The following is a 22,118-nucleotide window of genomic DNA, read 5'->3' on the forward strand; positions in this document are numbered from 1 at the left end:
GTAGACAAGTATCGAATATGTGAAAAGCTGCTAATTCCATTATTACACACCACGCCCACACATAGTGTGTACAAGTTGACAAGGGATGTATAGAGCACCAAACTGTGACATTGCCATGGAGACTACCATAGACCTCACCTGGCCTAAATATCTGTCAACAGTATTGTTGCTAACCATGCTTGCACCTGGTTCCAACCCAAGTTACAACAACTCTTGCTTTTTCAGGAGTTGACCTAGAACTTGGCATATGTGGCCACTATTACAGGTAAATGTGGTATGTAATTAATGTGTTGCCATGGTAATGTAAAAAATCTATAGAAAATCTAACCAAGATATTGTGGATCAAACTACTTTCAGTCTTTATAGTGTGAATGGTAATTTGAAAACACAAGATATAATTGTCTTCAACTGGCATCCTTCATGTATCACTTGAGTAGTGAAGATGTACCCCACGCAATTTCATCTATGTTCGTAAGAAGTGATCAAGTTCTTCATGATTATCATACAAGGCAGGCTAGTGTGCATCACTTCGCAGTTAGAAGTCGACTCAGGAGAAATGTGATAGCATAATACATGTACAGGTCCACAACACAAGAATTCTTTGCATAGCTCCCAGGTAGGCCAGTAGCCAACATACTATTCAAAAATGTGATGAAATTCCACCTTTTCACTATGTACCTACATAGTACCTGTCACTCATGTGTGTATCTGACTTTGGAGTATGGATGTAATATTGTATTATGCTGCATGGCAATGAGTAAAATGATTAGCAGTAGACCAAGCACTTTATAGTGTACCTGAAGCATGTTACTACAGATTTTTGAAAGCTTCAAGTTTATCTTGAAACCCAAATCTATGAATGTTGACATAGCATTGAATATTATTTTCATTACATGTATAATCTTGAATACTCAGTTTGTACCTTCCTTGCATTAAATTAGTATTTGATGTCAGACAACTCATAGCAGGTCATTGCATTGGATATGCGTAATATATTGCTATTCTGTTTGCTACTTGATTTTGTGATCTGACTAGCTAAATTGAACCATGTAAGCACCTAGGTGCCCATTTTTGTTGTATTCCTTTGCTTATCCTGATTTTCTTGTGTTTGTGTTTGTAACTTCAATACATGTCCATATCATTGTAAATCTCAAGCCTCATCCATCCCTATGTATCAGCTCTTTCTTGCTCACTTCATTTGATGAACTCTGTACTGCTCTTTTCTCTCAATCCTATTCTCTCCTATATTTTTCCTGTCCTACATGTATGTACATGCGCATCCGAGCAATTGCCCCAGAGGGCAATTACCCCCTGGCTAAATACTGGTTAGTGGTAAGGTTAGAGTAAAGATTAGGGTTAGGATTAGGTCAAGGGTTAGGAGTTTGGGTTAGGGTTAGGATTAGGTTCAGGATTAGGATTAGAACCACGGGAAGGGTCCGGGGTAATTGCCCAGTTGGTAATTGCCCTAGACCCATGTACATGTAATACAAGTACTTTTTGTTTCTTATTATACTTAGAAAGATTGGTCCTTATGAGGTTTGAAAGTGAAATGTAAACAACTGATTTGTTTTATGTTGTTAAGTATGCATTTCTGCTAGGAATTTGCACTGTATTAATTCTTCTTCTTTTTTCAGATGTAGGAGATGAGAATAATATGCTTATAGAAAATTGGTCCAAGATACAAATTACATTGGTGTTAATTATCATACATATACTTCAATCATTCATAAAATCCAGTACCATACTACCATTACAGTATTGTTTTGACAACTCATGTCTGTCCATTCAGATTTACAAAGTTGCTCATACAGTGTCAGATCTTGTGAATTTTCATTTTACATGTGAATGTGTTATATTACTTCCCTTCGCAAATGTTAACAGTATATGTATACACTGTACTTTATTTCTGCAACAGACTGCCATATTAGATCACATCAAATGAGATTGTATGTTGGAACAATTGTCCTGAATTAGTGTCTCAAGTGCTAAATTTGACATGTGTGGTTTGTATTAGTGTATGTACATTGTTTGATGTGTATTTCGAGTGATGTTTGTCATTTACCGACATAAGTTGGTTAAAATTCCTGTTAACTAATGTTTTCATTCGGTGGTTAAATTTCGAAGAAAAGATTTAGTGTAATTCCTCAAAACTTGCTTAAGATAAAACCGACCTCAGTTGGCTTTTGGTAATCACTTTACCCAACAGTTGTGTGGTTCACTTGGAAATCGACTGTCTGTTAAAATGCTATCCAGATTTCTGAAAGCGTAGATTTGATGGTGTAATGCAGATGTATGAATATGACATCCAAACTGACATCGTGTGTGTGTGTGTGTGTGTGTGTGTGTAGTTTTTGTTTTTGTTTGTTTGCTTGTTTTTTCTAAGAGGATGCAAAACTGCCATTAATTTCTTCCCATGCATAATACAATAACACATGTTGTGGAGAGTGAAAATGCTACTCTTGTTTTTCCATAGCTGGGAGTACAGTATGTGGGTGAGTTTATTATGGGCCGTTTGTTGATTACATTATACTCTACATACGTAGATCTAGTAGGTGTGAGTAGGAGAGTGAATGGTAGGCATATTCTCTAAAACATCCCCTCACCTTTGTAACTACACTTCCAAAAAGAGCATGAACTGACATAAATCAAATCAAACATTAACATTTCATCCATATAGAGTTCATCGGTAATAATGATAATAATAATACAGTATACATTTAATGTGCCAATTCCACATGACTAACGTGCTCAAGGCGCAGTAGGAAAAGTGAGTTATGAAGTACAAAAATCATTACACAAACATGCACATGAAAATGAATGACACAATCATGATGATCTAAATATATATATATATATATATATATATATATAGCAATAATAAAGTCACAACAGAGGAATGCAGGGAATGCATTAATAGCCAATCTTGATTTAATGAATAATCTGAATTTTCGAGGATTGGCTATTAATGCATTCCCTGCATTCCTCTGTTGTGACTTTATTATTGCTATTTCTAGTACTGCCAATCCGCGGAACAACTACAATATATATATATATATATATATATATATATATATATATATATCTATATCATAATACCGGTATACTATTCTATGGTAAAAGATTGGAATGACAAGTAAAGAAGTATGTTGCTGGTTTTTTTTTAAGAGCTCATCTTTCATACAGTTGACTACTTTACCGACACCAGAAAAAAAGAAATACTAGTCATTTTCTCGTTAACATGAAACAAGATAAGATATCATTACTTCGGATGCTGACTAATTTTGTAGAAAGAAAAAACAAACAAAAAACAAACAAACAATAAAACAAGAACAAGGAAAATGTGACATTCGCAGATCATATTTGAGATATTGAGGTGTTGGATGTACACATTTTATGAACCGCCTTCTCAGTATATGTAGCAGTGGTCCGATGCAATAATCTCTACGTGCATACCAATATCAGTAACACAAGGAATATTTTGCAGTTTCATTGAACAGTCTGTGTTGAAAGTGTTCTTTTTTTTTTAAGCAAAAAGTTGAAAAGCTGAGATTCCAGTACTGATTGTCCAATAGTCTTCTTGCATGTTACTCATCCTTGATTTCCTTTATTGTTTGTTTCGTTTTGGAAAAGTGATTTTGTAAATTCTCAGATCCATGGGGAATGTATTCACGGTATACATGTGCGTATGATAATTATGTAATTGATTACTAGGCCTAGTAAACTGCAGGTGCCCAAGGGCAACAATCTAGTTTGCATATTACGCGCGGCAAACCGCTCCAGTGTGCAAGGAGAGAGCATGGGAGGGGTGAAGGAAGTCAGAGGGTGTGGAGACCTCTTTCTTCGGGCAGGTAGGATTTAATTCGGGTAGAAACTCGGGTTTATGGAACATTAAAGAACTGTTAGTTATATTCCAAGTCAACGTTAGATTTTAGAACAGAATAGCTGTTGTTAGGATGCCTACAAAACAGTTAATGGTTAACGTTAGATAGCGTTGATTCTAACGTACGGTAAAGTTTGTTAGGTAGGCACCTTGCCTCTAACATGCTAAATCTATTAAACGTTAACTAGGATCTAGACATATTCGAAACGTTACACCCAAGTGGACTCACTTTTTCCACTTTTGGATTGACAAAATGTGCTTCAAATGTTTCGATACTCAGTAAATGAATGTTTGAATTTCCTTTCATTTTCGGACTATTATTAAACGAAACGTATTTTTATAGGCCCTACCAAGATCCATATTTCTATTTGATTCTTTGTCGGATTAACAAACTAACTACTACACTAACGGTTAGACCCTAGTAACGAACCTTTAGAATAACGACAAAAAGTTCGTAATACAAACCCTAACACTAGTTTGGTAACGCTAGACTTTAGAGTTTGTCTTTTCCGAACTAAAAAGTGTTAATAGGCCTAGGCCTAGAGAATATCTATTTTTAATAGACCCCTAGGCTACTAGATTCTATGTGCATCTCACACGTTAATGTTAGCGCTAGTTAGTATAGTATTGTCAATTAGAATGTAACAAGTTAGTCGTACTCGTATGGTTCTAGTAGCTCGAATCTAACGTTTAAAAGTAGAGGACCTAGAAACTCTAGGCCTAGAGATTATGAGAACGGTTACTATTAAATACTACAGCTAGATCTAGCTTGTTAGTGTTAGTTGCCTTGGTTTTAAAATTACAGCGCAACTGTGTAAAAATAACACCCCTGCCCCTATTCGTGTGTCTTTTCTTTATGTTAAAATTCAGAGTATTTTCTTTACAAGTTTGTCAAATCTGAGGCAAATTGTGACTAGTAACGTTTTAACCTGATACTCGGACGTGTTGGAGACACCCAACTATTCAACGTTAGATAAATAGCTGCAACATGCATGCACATAAAAGTCATGGCCACATTACCGTACACGTGTATGTCAAACTGGTGATTGTCTTCCGGGTCAGTATCGGATTATTGAACCTGGCGTGTTTCTACAGCGCTGATACTGGAAACTGCCCCGGAAAGAACTACCTCATTAGACGGTTAAGTTAAGCGGAATCGGTATCGGAATCTGCATCGGAAAGAAACCGTTACTGGTGTGTTTCTACAGCCCCCTCTATCGGATACAATCCGATAGACCCGGAATTTGGGGTTCTGTAGAAACACGCTGAATGCTAACGGTGATCGGCAGTATCATCAACAGCGCCATCTACACTACCGGGACTATGCCCCTTTAAGAGAGTCTGGCCAACTCATAAATTGGACGCCATGTCGTTACCCAGCGTACAGTGCGCTTATCGTTTAAGCGTGTGCGCTTGGGGGTTAGCGTCCCAAAGGCGCAAGACTGTGTTGCTTGACTTTTTTTTTTTTCAATAGAGAGAGAGAGTAGTAGAGAGGGAGAGAGAGAGAGGGGTGTAGATTGGGGGAGGGACATTCTTTCATTCCATCCACATTGAACAAAGCCAACAATCAATCATTTTTACACATTCAAATAGACACAAGTACACAGGTAAATAATGGGGCGGCTGTCTAAAGGACATAATTCCTGAATATAAATATGATAGATTATTGCTGTCAAAATAAAAGAAGAATTCATAGTATGCAGCTTCGTAAACTTTCACTAGACCTTATGCTATATCGTATTTAGCAAGTTGTCCAGGGAACAAAAGTATAATATAACAAAATGATAAATTTACAAGTCTATATAGCTGTGCACAGACGATAGACAAATTCCATAGTTATTACTGTTTCGCACGTAAGGAACCATCAGTTACCATCCTATTTAGTACCATTTGTATGAAACTGACATGAAGGCATACTAGTATGTAATTCAAAAGGAATTATATACCTACGTACAGTGTACAACATGAAACGTCATCGGCAAGTGCTTATTAAAGGCATAATTTCCCATTTGCAGATGAAACAAAAACCTAGCATTACTGCTTCAAAATAGTTCTAAAATGTGAGTTAGAGATAGAAACAACCAATGTAAAAATTTGAACCAGTATAATTGATGTTAAGTATTGTTAAATATACAAAATGTGAACAAGAGTTGTAATAAAAATGTTTCCAGACTAAACCGTCGACAGTTACGGTTTAATAAGGAAAATATTGATATCTCCTTATATTTTAGGGTTTATTGCGAAAATTTTATATGGTATGATGTTTTGTGACACAACTGACCTACACATATGCATCAAAAGTGATATCTCGAACTTGTTTAAAATCACTGCTCCAAAAGGTAAACAAGACCTTTAAGGTATGTGAAATGATCTCAGATTGTTTAAACATATCTTAAAGACCTGTAATTGAACGAAAGCACAAGTACCTGGACAACATAATTTAAGGGACATCCTCAGTGACGTCCGTACCAAAAAAAAAAACTATGATCAGGACAGTTGAATAGAAGATTATGAAAAAGTTTTTAAAAAATGAAATAAAAATGTCCAAATGGCGACCGGTATACCTCCGCCATATCACACTGTTCTCTTATCTGGTGTAGAGTACGTCTTGACAATGTTACACGACAGTTTCACATAAGTTGGCAGAGAAAATGGCATGTTTGTCACAAAATCTAATGCGTCAAGTGTTTCCTTTCCTTGAACTATAGTTCGAACTGATGACTTTTATTGTTTAAGAGAGCAAGTATTAAGGCATTTGAACATGTTTACCCGTAAAGTTGACCAATCTATTTTCATGGCAATACTTTGAGCGGTTATTTGAAAGATATGTGGAAAATCCTGTCCTTTTAGTATATTCACTTGACCTTTGACCATCAAAGCCAAAATCTTCCCCTACGCGACACGCGTCATTACGCAGTGATGATGGCATGCAAATATCGGGTTTGGTTTTGAGTTTGTGCTTTGGGTAATCTCCAAGGTATGGAGGAACTGGGTAATAATATTTCAACAATAAGATAGTGGAATTTTAACATGTTATATACCTAACATTGATCCTTGATTTTTGCTCCCCTCCCATGACTCCCCCCCCCCCCAAAAAAAAAAAGAAGAAGAAGAAACAAACAAACAAAAAACCAAAACAAACAAACAAACAAACAAAAACACAAACAAACAAACAAACGATAAAATCACAAGAGAATCACGGTCGGGCAGTAATTTTCGTCTGGAAATACATGTACTCACCTTCAGAAATTGCATTATGGGGGAAATGGTAATATTTTAAGAATCCCATTCATATACATGATTTTGACCTTTCGCTTTGAGCGTGTTTACACAAAAGTTTATAAGCTAAAACAGAACTTCGTCCATGCACTCACACATGCATGAATGCCAAGTTTCATTACAAACGGTGTCCACAAAATTGATCTTACGGAATGAAGGACAGACGGAAGGACGGACGGACGACCAAGACAAACTAATGCCTCAGGCGACACTTCGTACGTTATGGCGGAGACATGCAAAATAATGTGAATAAAAACTTGGATAGTCTGAAAGACACCGCGAGGAACCTAAAGAAGACAAATCATAATTAATACAGTTTTCCCCTCGCACTCGGATTTCCCACTTTTTTCTTTTGTTTTGGATCTGCCGGAAATCGGTACATCATTACATTGAGCCAGGTCAGTTCGCGCAACGCCATGTTGCGCAGGAATTAAAGGGAAAACTAAGTTTCGGTAAGTGCTTGAGAACCCGTCTAGCACCATTTCATTTTTGCTTGCAATATACCGAAAGAGTCCACTAAGAAACTTACCTGGCTGACGCGGTTTGCCGGAATGATGAGTCAGTTTGGAGTATTTTGAGAAAAATAATAATAGTAGGAAAACCGACTTTTATTCCAGAAGGCTCCAGACTAACTCGGTCTCGGGAAAAATTCGACCCTACTTCAGACAATCCACACGCAGTAAGTGATCGCCACATTCTACTGGCCACTGCATAATACCAATTTAGGCCTAACTGAATGGACAGGAAAGTGCGTGCTAACGTAATCCTGTAAAAAAAAAAAAAAAAAAAAAAAAAAATGACAGCGCGCGGTCCTCAGTTGCTGAGACGCGCGGTCTTTGGAGTTTTTGTTGTTGTTTATCAATCGCCTTTGATTGTTTTAGAGGTGCTTGATAGGCGCACACTAATTTTGCATGCGCGTAAAAGAGGTTTTTGATGCGCGCGTTGTAACAACTCGGACCATTACTGCGAGTAGCCAGAACACGAAGCGCTAGTTTATGCAGGCCGCTCCCATAGGACAACACTGTACAATCAGAGGGACAACCATTACAACTCATCCCGCCGTCAAAGCGAAGCCGAGTTATTCCCGAGTCCGAGTTTAGCCTGACCCCGTTCGGGTAAGTACTGAGACTGAACCTTTTTGGTTAATATTTCGCATTTTCGTCGTTACCCATCGAATATCTTGTAATAACATCGTTATCCTGCACATTTCCTAAGCATACGTTCACATTTGGGAGCGAAATTTGACAACTTTTGCAGGCGTACCAGAACTTTGTTTGGGCTTTAAGGCACGACGAATCTTCAGTTTATCGCAGTAAGATATCAAAATATCTTTCGTGTATAAGAAGTAGACAACGGCAAGACCCTCACTGCACTGTGACTGATACTGAGGATGTCCCAAAGGCAAGCAATAATGCGTAGCTGCGCATAATGAACAATGGGCACTGCGTATGAGCTCTGCTCGCGCCCGCGTGATTGACTTTGGTAACGACATGGCGCCTGTAGATCACGGGACCAGCTTTTGACCAATCACAGGCTTCAAAACACATAAGCCAAAAACCGAGTTGGCCAGACTCTCTTAATATACGGCACTGACGCCGATTAAATTAGTGCGCCGCCAACGTTGGTTCTTTTATAGCTATATGCGATATGGAGAATTAAAACCTATTTCATTTGGAGTCCCACAGGTCTCCCTCTTGGGCCCATTTCTATTTATTTTATACATAAACGATTTGCCAAAATCATCGCAAATTTTATCATTCATTTGTTTTGCCGATGACACAAGCTTGTTTTTTTTTCACATCGAGACCCTAATGCATTAATTAAGACGATGAATACTGAGCTCAGGTCTGTGCAATCCTGGATTTATGCGAACAAATTATCCTTGAACATAGAAAAAACTCATTACGCAGTATATAGTATTCAGTAATTCTTTGAATGTTGTCCCATATAATATCAAAATAAATGCATTATGTTTAAAGCAGGTTGATAACACAAAGTTTTTAGGGCTTTGGATTGACCGAGAATTATCCTGGAGAACTCATATTAATTTTGTAAGTAAAATTTTGTCTAGAAATATTGGAATTTTGAATAAGCTTAAACATTTCTTTCCTGGTTATATTTTGCAGAGTATCTATTCTTGTTTGATATCTCCACACTTTAATTATGAAATTTTGGCGTGGGGAAATGCAATTCACTCTTTACTAGATTCCCTTCTCCGTATTCAAAAGTGTGCAATAAGGATCATAAACCACGCCGGATATTTTGCTCATACCAACTGTTTTTTTTCATCAAAATAGAATTCTGAAAATTCCAGACTTATTTTATTACAATCTCGGAATGTTTATGTATAAACTAACAACTAACGAATTACCATCTGTTTTTATCCACATGTTCAAAAGGAATCGCTCTATCCACTGTTATCCCACTCGCCAGAGTGACGCCTATCACCTTCCCCGTACTCGCACTATTTTTGCAAAGAAAACAATTATATTTACTGGACCCAGATATTGGAATGACCTCCCTCAATATATTACTTCTTCCTTATCTTTATTCAGCTTCAAACACAAATTCAACAGTTATTACTTAGTGGATACACACTACCAAGTTTTAGCAACTTTTTTTTTATACTCCTAGTCGTTTGTCCTTGTCCTCAGCACCAAGTTATTTAAGTTATTTAATGGCACCGATACATGTTTTAATATATAGCATTTTTTTTTTCCAAACACTGCGAGATCCGTATACAGTCTGGTTTGTGCGATATCTATGTGGTTCATTAGTTTATTACTTATCGATTTTTGTACTGGTATAATTTTAGTTGGTCAAGACAAACATATCCGTTCTCCGTGTACTTATGCCTATGAACTCGGGAACCTACAGTTTTACACGCGCTTTTATGTAGGCCCCATCATATTTCTTATACGTACTAGTGACATCTTCATACGATATGACCATGTACATTTGTGTCAAGTATATTCTTTTCTTCTTCTTCAATCAAAAGACATGATTGTATATATTTTGTATTCTTGTTTTATTGTCAATAATTTTGTAATCTCATCATTGAGAAAATGGAAATATGAAATGAATTTGAATTTGAATTGAATTGAATGACGCGTCAACCACAAATGTCAAAACTCATTGCTCGCATTATACTGATAGAAAAATAGCGAATCAGATTATAATTTTATCAACGTTTGTTTGTCTGTCCGTATGTCTGTTTATTGGGATGAAACTTGGTGGGTGAATGAAGGTTGATCCCAGAATTACCCGCAAATGTCACAACGCGTCGACCACATATGTCAAAACTTGTTGTTTGCATTATATAGTCACATGCAAAATTAAAATACAATCAAATCAAATCAAATCAGTGCCTCTGTTTTATGTGTATAGGACAAAATGATTGTCTGTTTAGAGCAAGGGTTTTTAATTCATATTTTGTTCACTGTATTTTATTCTACCCCTTGTGTTCGTTAGCTCATTTGCCATTGCCCCCCCCCCCCTCCCCCCCCCCCCCCCCAGTGATTTGTATGGTCTAATTTCGTGCATTTCGCATCCGCGAAAGTTTTTAAACATAATTATGCAAAGGCCACTATCTGCATGGCGCTTGCATTTCCCTCTTTTCGTAACCGTTATTTTGCGATTCCTATGTTTTATACTGTCAATGACTGTAGTTGTTCAATCATTATTAGCGCCTCATATCTTTGTCGTACAGATGACTGTCAATTTAACACATTCACAATATCAAAAAGCACCATCCCACCAGCCAGATACTCGTCGTTGGCAATACCACCCATGTGGAGTGACATATCAAGCACTCCGAAGACATGTGTGGCTAATTTTTTTATGTTGAATATTGCATTGTCGGTTAGTATTAAGAAAGAGTAGTCGGGTAACTGGCGAACCTCGCACCAAACAGCACCGAGATAACTTATCGGTAAGTAGGAAATCCATGTTCTGCTTTCGCCACCTACGCTATAACAGAAGTATAACCTTCTGGCCTCTGCTTTGCAACAGTAGGAGTCCATACCTGTGTAGCAAGTGGAACAAATGCTGATAGAATAAAACGTTGACAGATTAATCTCCTAGAAAATCATGCTTAAAACTTTGAGTCGATCTACCCAAATAATACGTTTTGTTAATTACTGTGAATTTTAATCTAGGCCTACGACTTTCTGTGGATTTGAGATGTGCGGTTTCATGCATACCCGCTATTTTGAGAGATGGGTCTCATAAGCGATTGTACGAATAGACTGAGCTTAACATTTGCTTAATAACAAAGTTTATAGCAAAATCAAACCTTATCACCGAATCAGTTTGGAATTTAAAAAAAAAATGTGTCTTATGACGTAACATGATACGACTATCAAATCTTCTTACTTTCAAATGCGATGTGTGCATTCAGTGGATGCCGCCTTTCTAAATGAATAACAGTTTTTCTGCGTCCGTCGAAGGGTATTCTGATGAACGTAAAGAAAAAGACTACATAGACTTCTCTGTTGAAAAGACAATTACAGACAGGGGAAATAATCAGCGTAAGATAAACAAAATGACAGAATGTAATTACATTTCATATCAATACAATGATTACGCTACTTAGTTAATATACTCTGTGTTGATCGCATACATGAATTATTGGTGACTTGATAATAACAATAGCCATAGTTACAAATGTAAACTCTGTCAGTCATTTTCATCAAGATGGACTCACTCGAGTGTTCACGAAAACCATAAAATAACTGCAATACTGAATAACATCATTGTCTTAACATTTCAACACACACGTGATTTGAAAGACAAGGATTTAAAGTAATAACGTCACCTTTTCTTGACGTCAAGCTCCATTCTCGGGTGCCCAGTGGTATTGCGAAGCCTTGCGATAACACGCATAGGGCCCCTGTTCATTCCAGTTCGAAAAACTACCACGGTTTTTGTGATTTCATCGTAGTTCAGTAGGTAAAGTTGCTGATCCGAGTGATCCAAAGACAGTGAGAGTAGCTTGCCAGGCAAACCTCGAAAAAAAGATGTTGAGAAATAATGCACGCTAGCTCACTTTCGAGAAGGAAAGATCAGAGCAGGGAGATTGATATGATGAAACATCAGAATAACTTTGAATACTGTCGTGACTATATGTATATCTTTATGCACTCGTACACAAGGCACCTAAGATCAAGACAATGTGATTTCATTAAGTTGAAAGTAATACACTTGTTGCGTGTTTCTTTGTTTCTTTCTTACTTTATACCGATATACCATGGAGGCCAATATACATTAAAGGGATGGTACAGTATTGGTGGAGATGAGAATTGGGCTTTTAACTTTTTGCGAGATTCCAAGAAAACACTTATGATATATTACAGAGCATACCATCTTTAGAGGAATTTAAAGATTATGTGATGAAAATCGGGTATGGAATGACTGAAATATCCAAAAACAAAGTAAAACAAAGCGATTGTAATAAAGTGTGGGTCCCACACTTTATTAGAATCGCTCTTTTTTGGATATCTCAGCCATTTCAAAGCCAATTTTCATCAAATAGGCCTAAACGTTGAATTCCTCATATAATTACATGCTCTTTCATATTTCATGAGAGGTTTCTCTCTATCTCACCAAAAAATGTTAGAAACCTGAAATTAGGTCTCAACCAAAACTATACGATCCCTTTAAGAAACATAATTATAACGAATTCAAGGCAAACATACCCTTCAAAGTATCGGGTAAAATGGGCATATAAGAACGGTATTACTAGTTAGAACAATGGTTATGGCCGTACAATTTGATTGTTAATTACAACAATTCACAAAACTGTTACGAGGAATATGGAAGTTGCAACTTTATACATCTTGGTATTCAGCATTGTGAATTAAATATAGGCCTATTTGATATTAATTTCATAGTATTGTATGTCACTATTTTCATGACGTGATTAAACAGGAAAGAAAGGAACCTAGTAAAGCACGTCTTGATCCTCTTGATGGAATGATTCAAAGGGAGGGGGGGGGGGGGTATCAATGTCAAATTTCATGACCATTACTATACAGTTCCACAATACAAACGCAGACTCTTTCCTTACTTGCAGTGATACTTGTTGTTGCTGTGTCCAGGAGAGAAGTGCGCAGCACTGAGTTTGTTTCACTATGTACCCAGTATACAGCCTCCTCAATAGGGTTACACGACAGGATTGTTGGTGCTGGTGAAGGCGGTATCCAGTCGTATTGTTTGATCGCTTTAAGTTTTCGATATCTATTCGTCATTTCAATGCGTCCGAGGAGGAACGAATTGTTTGTTGCGATGACCGAAAAAATTGTATTTTCCAGTGGCAGATCTGTGGGTTAAAATGCATTACAAAAAGTTAAAATTCGCTATGCACAGTTTGGCCTGGCACGAAATGTTGATGAAGGTCGTATCTTGTGAGCCTAATCTCCACTATGCCACTAAAATCGTCAGAAAAGATTTGATATCAGTAGATATCAGTATTGAGCGCCAATCTTTGCATGTAGGCTACCTCTATGGCGGGTTGAATCAGGAACTGGAGGTCTTGCGCAAACTTGTTGAGGTATTAAGAAATGAACAGGAAACTGAACAACAAATCAATATATGCAGTGTATCATGAATTAACTGTATCAACAACGAAGTAAATCTTGCAAATATCGTTTGATCTGAACTTATCATGTTCCAGTTATATCGTACTGCTGCTGGACTGTATCAGATTCTTTTTTATTACTATTTTGTAAGATCATGCACACGTGACAGATGTCATGTTGGTATTGGCCATTATCCCCCTTGGAAGACTTCTGCTTCGATACATTAAACTGAATCTATGAAAGCACGGTGCGTGTAGGGACGTTGTGACGTATCACACATGACATTTGAAAATAATGCATTCACTTGAAACTCGCTTTCTACGTGCCTTTTATTGTTTTTTTTTGGGCATTATCATTAAGCTGTAATAGTATACTTCCTCTACTCATTTTCAATTTTGACAGATATCATGTCTGAGGTAAAGGCCCCGCGTAAAAGCTGGGATTAGAAAAAAAAATGGAGTGTCAAAACTCTTAAACATAATGGCAATGTGCATTGTATAAAGGATTGTGCAGTATTGGTGGAGATGAGAATTGGACTTTTAACTTTTTGCGAGATACCAAGAAAACACTTATGAAATAGTACAGAGCATATAATTTTAAGAGGAATTCAAAGTTTCTTTGATGAAAATCGGGTTTGGAATGACTGAAACATCCAAAAACAAGGTCAAACAAAGCGACCGTAATAAAATGTGGGTCCCACACTTTATTAGAATTGCTCTGTTTTGGATATGTCAGCCATTTCAAAACCAATTTTCATCAAATAAACGTTGAATTCCTCATGGAATTACATGCTGTTTCATATTTCTTAAGAGGTTTTTCATTATCTCACCAAAAAATGTTTGAAACCTTAAATTAGGTCTCAACCAAAACTGTACAATCCCTTTAAGGAGGACAACCTTCATTGGGTGCACGTCACGAGACCGACACCCACGAGTCATACAGGCCACAAGTCATACAGCTCACAAGTCATACAGCCCACGAGTCATACGGCTCACAAGTCATACAGCCCACTAGTTAAACAGCCCACGAGTTCGACACTGAGTAAATAAAGCCCACAAGTCCGACGTCAAGTAAAATAAGCCCACGAGTTATACAGCTCCTGAGTTCGACACTACACACAAAAGGCTCACGAGACCGACACCAGGTAAACAAAGCTCACGAGAACGACACTAGGCAAAATAGGCTCACGAGACCGACACTAGGCAAAGAAGGCCCACGAGACCGACAGGATGAACAGCGCCACCTAGAGACCAATTAATTGTATAAGGTGTCCAGATAATGGTATAATGAAGATATGAGAGATGGAAAAGAAGAGTTGCAAGGGGATTACCTCGTCAATTGCCCTCCCTCGCCCCCTGAACTGTTCAAGATTTTTAATTTTGTTTGCGCGTTTTAGTGTTTATGAAAATAATAAACAAAATTCAGTAAAAGTGCATGAGTTGTGTCAACATTAATTCCGAAAATGCCAAAACATCTTCGTTTCCCTTTCCGCAAAACATATACCGGTACACACCTGCTTAGAAAAAAAAATGATGTGGATGTCACAGCCGTTGAAAGCGTGTGATTGCTTGTTGGTCCAGTGTTGACTACTTAAATACGGTACTCAGACAAAGTAACACAAAACACCATGATTCCGGAAATTATAAGTTTTATTTCCTGTCTTTCAATTCAGATACAAATAAGGTGGTGGTACAAGAAACAAAACAACACACAGACACGTCATATACGCCCATGCACACATCTCATTCAATGCTTATCATGACACCTCAAATCTCACTCTAACGACGTAATGCTTAAACGCCGGCTTCATATCAATCTCCTAACTATTAATAGTATAGAGAAAACTTTCGCAAAATGGCCATGAATATTGCCTAAACTTTACTCCGGTAACTGATATGGTTTTGCATAAGCTTCTTTGATTAAACTCAACACTCACAATATCTCGTCAGTTTATACTATCTGTGCGCACAGTCTACAATTGGGGTTTGATTATTAACAGTCCAAAGTGTTTCTTTCGGGATAAACAAAACCTGGTATTGTCATGCCGAAGTTGCCTCCGTGGTCGTCAAAGTCGAACGCGAAACAGTTCGCTGCGAAGACGGAGTGCAAGACCTCGTCGAAGGGGCGATTTCCAACTTGACGTGTAGTACACGGCGGGTTCCTTCCTTGTCCGAAGTGGCCCGAACACATTGTCACGAGCTGGGGTTATCTTTACACGGCGTGCACGAGTTGTCTACGTACACCCGAATGACCCAAGTTAACGCCATCTACAGAGTACAATAACGAAATTACCACAACATAAAAACTACTTACTCTCTGTACTATACCATTCCATATCAGTAAACACCTATCCACAAGGATTTAACACCGCAGCTATCATTTCAGTGCCTACAGAAAAGAGTTAAACATTTTCTCATGTCTATAGTCTACATTGTATGAACACAACCATTTTGACTTCGGTTGAGCATTAATCTTGCTTGATAATGCTCCCTTCCGTATATCAAATATCAACACAAAAGCACTTCAGCACTCTGCTTGAAAGTAATCATTACGCCGGTAACCACCATGTATAATCTATTATCCTCTTACATATGCAACGGTCTTAACCTTAAACAGGGGGGGGGGGGGGGAGAGAATAACTTCTCTGCGTTACACATTATCACAGACGGTATAGAACTATAGTTCAACCTGCTTTCAACTAGCTTGCTCTATACCAGAGACTACAAAAAGCTGTGCACATAATATAACACGTGGTCGGTTTACCAAACCACTTTTCCTTGTAGAATACAGCTTCAAATGATAATTGTGATATTTGGAAAAAGGGGATATCGTAATAAAACTATTAACTTACAGTTTGGTGACTAAAAGCTGCCGGTATCAGACCTCATATCGTCGATTCAAGCCTTTTCCAGCAGACCCTGCAGTCTAACTGCTGCCCTTGCAACTGCTGCATAGCCACTGAGGTTGCTTCTATGAAGCCAGTATCACATGTGGTTGTATTGCCCCTATGTATTAAGTCAACCAGCATTGTTCTATGCAAACACCTGTAGCTTCCCTAGCACAGTGCTGCTCCTCACTGGCAGCCAGACACTGTATGATTTCAGCAATGTATTGTTGCTAGGCCAGATTTCTACAAACAGGAATGTTCTGTCCTGGGGGGCGTTTCATCAACGAGTTCGTCGGAGGTTTTCACCGACAAATTTGCTATCAGCCAATCAGATGCAAGGATTTACACTTACAACTGTAAAAGCTAATGAAATCCTTGCATCTAATTGGCTGATAGCAAATTTGTCGGTGAAAACTCCGACGAACTCGTTGATGAAATGCCCCCCAGGGGGGCGTTTCATCAACGAGTTCGTCGGAGGTTTTCACCGACAAATTTGCTATCAGCCAATCAGACGCAAGGATTTACACTGACAACTGTTAAAAGCTAATGAAATCCTTGCGTCTGATTGGCTGATAGCAAATTTGTCGGTGAAAACTCCGACAAACTCGTTGATGAAATGCCCCCCAGGTGTTCATAACTCCCTTTTGTTTGTCGGTAGTAGCCCAGATTCTTGAGTAGGGCGTAACAATAGCAATAGGAAAATCAGGGGAGAAATGACTTGTAACAGTGGACATTTAGATCAACCAACTAGAATAATAACCAGGTGTGAAATGAAGTTTATTAGAAAATATTTAAGAAAATGGTTGCAATGCACAGTGCACACTTGCTTTACGTCCTGTGGAAGGGGAGTAGTCATCTGCAAAGGTGCTGATTTAGTAGAAATTCGCAGAAAATGGTATAATCATCTATTAAGATAGCTCTAAGGATTCGGAAAAAGAAGATGCATCCATGAAAAGAGGCATTCTATTTCATGTAAAACGTACCTTTTTTGAGGATAATAACTTTACAAATACAAGCCACAAATCGAAGTGAATCGCTGCGATATAAAACGTTTTCATCCTTTGAAATGTCATATATTATGGTTACAGAAAAAAAAAACTCTAAGCAGGCGGGTATAAGCAGGAGGATAGGATATCTAATAAGGAATACTTATCGAGTGAAGCGAGAAAAAAAAAGGGCAAAAAAACCCCCCTTACATCCTGTCCACCGTGATCTATCTAGAAATTGGGAAAGCCTATTAAAAGTAGCACGATGGCATTAAAATCAAACCATACATCGTTCTCTTCCTCTATAATTTTTTCATACATTTTTTAAGGGGTCCCCATGAAGAAGACAATTTTTTTTAAAAGAGATGAATTGGTAGCAATGTCGCTGCCCGTAACGTGACATAACTGCCTTCTAAAAGCCACACGGGTAGAAATACATAGTTACTTGATGTCGTTGATAATAATGTAGATATTGCTGTTCAATTAGTTACAATCTTTCTCTCGATAGCGTGACGAAATTGCACCCGCCAGTACGTAATCTTCCTCTTCATGGGACACCCTGTACAGGTAATTGACATGTAGATGGCGCTGTTCATCCTGTCGGTCTCATGGGCCTTCTTTGCCTAGTGTCGGTCTCGTGGTCTTTCTCTGCCTAGTGTCGGTCTCGTGAGCCTTCTTTGCCTAGTATCGGTCCCGTGAGCCTTCTTGGCCTAGTGTCAGTCTCGTGAGCCTCTTTTGCGTACTGTCGGTCTCATGAAACTTTATTGTGTAGTGTCGGTCTCGTGGGCTTTCTTTGCTTAGTGTCGGTCTCGTGAGCCTTTTGTGCGTAGTGTCAAACTCATGGGTTGAATGACTCGTGAGCTGTATAACTCATGGGCTGTATGACTCATGGACCTATTTTTGATGTCGGTCTCGTGGACCGTTACTTATGACTCGTGGGTGTCGGTCTCGTGGGATGACCCCCCCCCCCCCTTCATTAACGCCATTGAAAACACTTACAGAATATTGTTCCTTTACCTCTTATTGTACCTTTCCAATTCTCTTCTCTTCTCTTTTTTTTTTTTTTGAGAGAGAGAGAGATCGATGAAGTGTTAAAATGAGGCACGTCACTCAAAAAGTTAGCATTTTACCTTTCTTCTCACAGAGAATCCACGGTTTCATGGGCGATGGCAAGATGGAGTTCCCTGCAGCTGCCTTTGAAGTTGACAGCTTCGCCACAAGCTGTACGGTGCTTCCGTCAGTCATTTTCCCCTTACCGCAGATCGTCATTATCTCATTGCACAGCTGCGAGGCTACACAAATTTTAGAGAGGCTCTAAGCGCAATTTCAGATTATGTATTTTTTATTTTTTATTTGTGTGTGTGTGTGTGTGTGTGTGTGTGTGTGTGTGTATGTGTGACAAGAAAGATTGGATGCTATAAGTGCAACATGAAACTGAGTGAACATTTGACTAAAATGGGATAAGAATCAAGGATGCCATTGCACAATTAAATTTCGTCGTTTTTTTTTTAGTTCTTGAATAGCTAATATTAATATACAAATCCAAATCATGTATCATCACCTCACAACACAAGCATGAGCTCAGTTTTTTGAATATCCATATCAACCGTTTGGTTGATATGATAGCTCAGTTTTTTGAATATCCATATCAACCGTTTGGTTGATATGATATGATTTATTATTATTATTACAAAGTCGTTAATGCATTCGAATCATTAAAGCAAGAGCATCAGGCTGTGCTTGGGATAGAAATTTTATTTAACAATGATTATTTGCAACAAAGATTATCGCATTTCGCTTGATGCAATAACTTCCTACCAAAACTCATCGAAGAAACATATAACTTAACAAAAAGTTGACTCACCAGCGAGATCACATAACATGACAACAATTAAGACGCCACGCTTCATGTTAGAAAAATGTGCTTGTACTCCTAGGACTGGCGTGAAAGAGTGAATAACTTCTTTTTAGGTGAGTGGTATCCAAGAAGGACTGAGATAAGCAAGGCTACTACGTTAGTCTCAGTCTTTTTGCGCCTTTTCTTTCGTTTTTTTTTCCTTTAATAGAACTTGCTATAAAACACGGAGGGAGTGAACTACAAAAGTACTGCCAGAATTATTAATGAACATATACCTGGTTTTACAGTTTCCGCCCAGTATAAAAGCATATTCTTTAGCTATCAAATTATCACACGTGCCCGTTATATATACAGTAACTTCAGTAAGTAAATGATGAATTTAAAACAAAAAAGTCCTTTACGACTTTAGGTTGGGAAAGGTCAGTAGTGGTAATTGCCTATAGTTGGAGAGATAACATCTCTTAAAATTGTAGCAACAGTTTACTGTTTGAAAATAAATCGCCTTTTGAAACAAATTTTCGTTTTTACGCTGATAAATCGCCTTGTGAAACAAATTTTCGTTTTTATGCTCATAAATTAACAGTTGCAGTATGAGTAGTTTGAAATTTCGATAACTGGAAAGAAGTTGTTTACAGTGTACTGGAAATAACCACAGGATTATGACTAAAGTGCACTTGCACTAGACAGCTAGAGAAACAATATCTACAATGTTACTCGTTTGCTGCAGTTTCTATCGTGATATCATCCTTTCATTGAGGTCAAGAAAAGATAAATTTTATACAGCACTAACGGTGACCTAAATGTAATTCTGTGTTTGTGTAGTTTTCCGTTGCTTTTGTATGATTGTGATATGTTAGATCTGAACTCACTGCAGCATTCTTAATTCTACAACATTTATTATATACAAACGCGTATAGGTCCTATAACTAAATTGTCTAAGAGTAAGAAAGGAGAACAGTGCGCGGAGTGTCCCTTTTGCAGGAATTAGGGGCGGGGCAACTTCTAGTATAATTATGTCGTTTTGATGTATACATTACCAAATCTTATGATGTTGCTGATGTTGGAAACCGAAACAAAAAATGCTGTTAGTGTAGTACGCACACATAATGCACACAATACGATATGATTATTTACATCCCTACTGGAAAGACCACAGTGTCTCACAGTGTGTTCACAGTGTTTTCACATAGTCGACTATAAGTGAAAACGCTCGAATTTAACAGAGTGAACAGATTTCACACAGTGTTTCTCACACTGTGGGACACTGTGTTCTTTTTAGGACTTTTTCTGTTATTTCCTCATCTCTTTGGAATAAACTCCCTCTCTATACTCACCATGCTGAAAGTGTTGATAAGTTCAAATCATTGTTGAAAACTTATCTGTTTACTGTATCTGATTTTGTTGTTGTTGTTGCTGTTGTTACATTATCTTGTTATGTACATAATGCTGTATCTTACCTCAATATTTTTTTTTTCGGAATGATGCGCTTAGAAACATCAGTATAAAACGTTAAATAAGTGTCATTCATTATCATTATAACTATGAATTAAGATCAAGGGAGGCAGGTTGTGTCTCCTTAAGGCTCTCGACTACATCATATCCTTTTCAATTGCGTGCTTTGCTGCTGACTTGCAATTGGCTTATCAACACTATCTCGCTAAAGCTGCATCAAGAGTTAATACCTATGATATGCATACACACACAATATATAAATATATAACATAATATATGTATGTATATATATATATATACATATATATTATGATATACAAACAATATATAGTATATATATATATATATATAATTCAATTAATTCAATTCGTATACATATAAGTGTTCGCATAAGAAGTAATGCTGAACGATGCTGATGGCAATCCATATTTAATCATGGAATGATAAAGAGGTGATTAAAGGACATGAAATGGCATAGAAACGCAAATAATACGATAAAAATTCAAAATAATTAAATAATATTGCGAATCTACTCTAAAATACAAACCCTGTAATCTTACTGGCTATTGCACTATAGATTATAGGGTATGATAATATAGGGATGCATACGCGAGTTAAAGTATTGATTGGGGTTTCAGACAAGCGGAAAGTAAGATTCTCCTGTAAGCAAAAGTATATACAATGAGTCGTGTAATCCATGTGTATAGAAACAAATTGAAAAACATATTATGTTAAAATCAGTTAGAGAAAAAGGCACAGCTGTGGTGTCGTAACATAATGAAATTCAATGGTGAATTCGAATCATTTCCACTCGAGCACTTTTAAAATACCGCCAAAACAATTTCATGTTAATAACAGGGCCCCTTTTCATAAAATATGTTAGGATAGCAACTTTTGCTGGAATGTTAACTTCCCATAGCAACAGTCAATCAGGAATCTGGATCCTTGTCATTACCATGACAAATGCCATTCCAGCGAGAGTTGCTATCATATCAACTTTTTTTATGAAATGGGGTCCAGATCCTCATACTATAATAAATATACTGGAATTTACGCTAGCAAAGACGTACTTTTTTGTTCTCTTCTCCTGTGAAGGCGCGACAACTTTTACACAACAAAATATGAAGGAAGAGTGCCACAAGGGTACGTCAGAGGGGACTCACATGCTTAGATAGACTGAGCATATGGGGCGCCAAGT

This window comes from Diadema antillarum, unplaced genomic scaffold (genome assembly GCF_040938485.1).
Source record: "Diadema antillarum isolate AM-2024a unplaced genomic scaffold, OU_Dant_1.0 scf00000128, whole genome shotgun sequence".
In the NCBI taxonomy this organism is placed as follows: Eukaryota; Metazoa; Echinodermata; class Echinoidea; order Diadematoida; family Diadematidae; genus Diadema; species Diadema antillarum.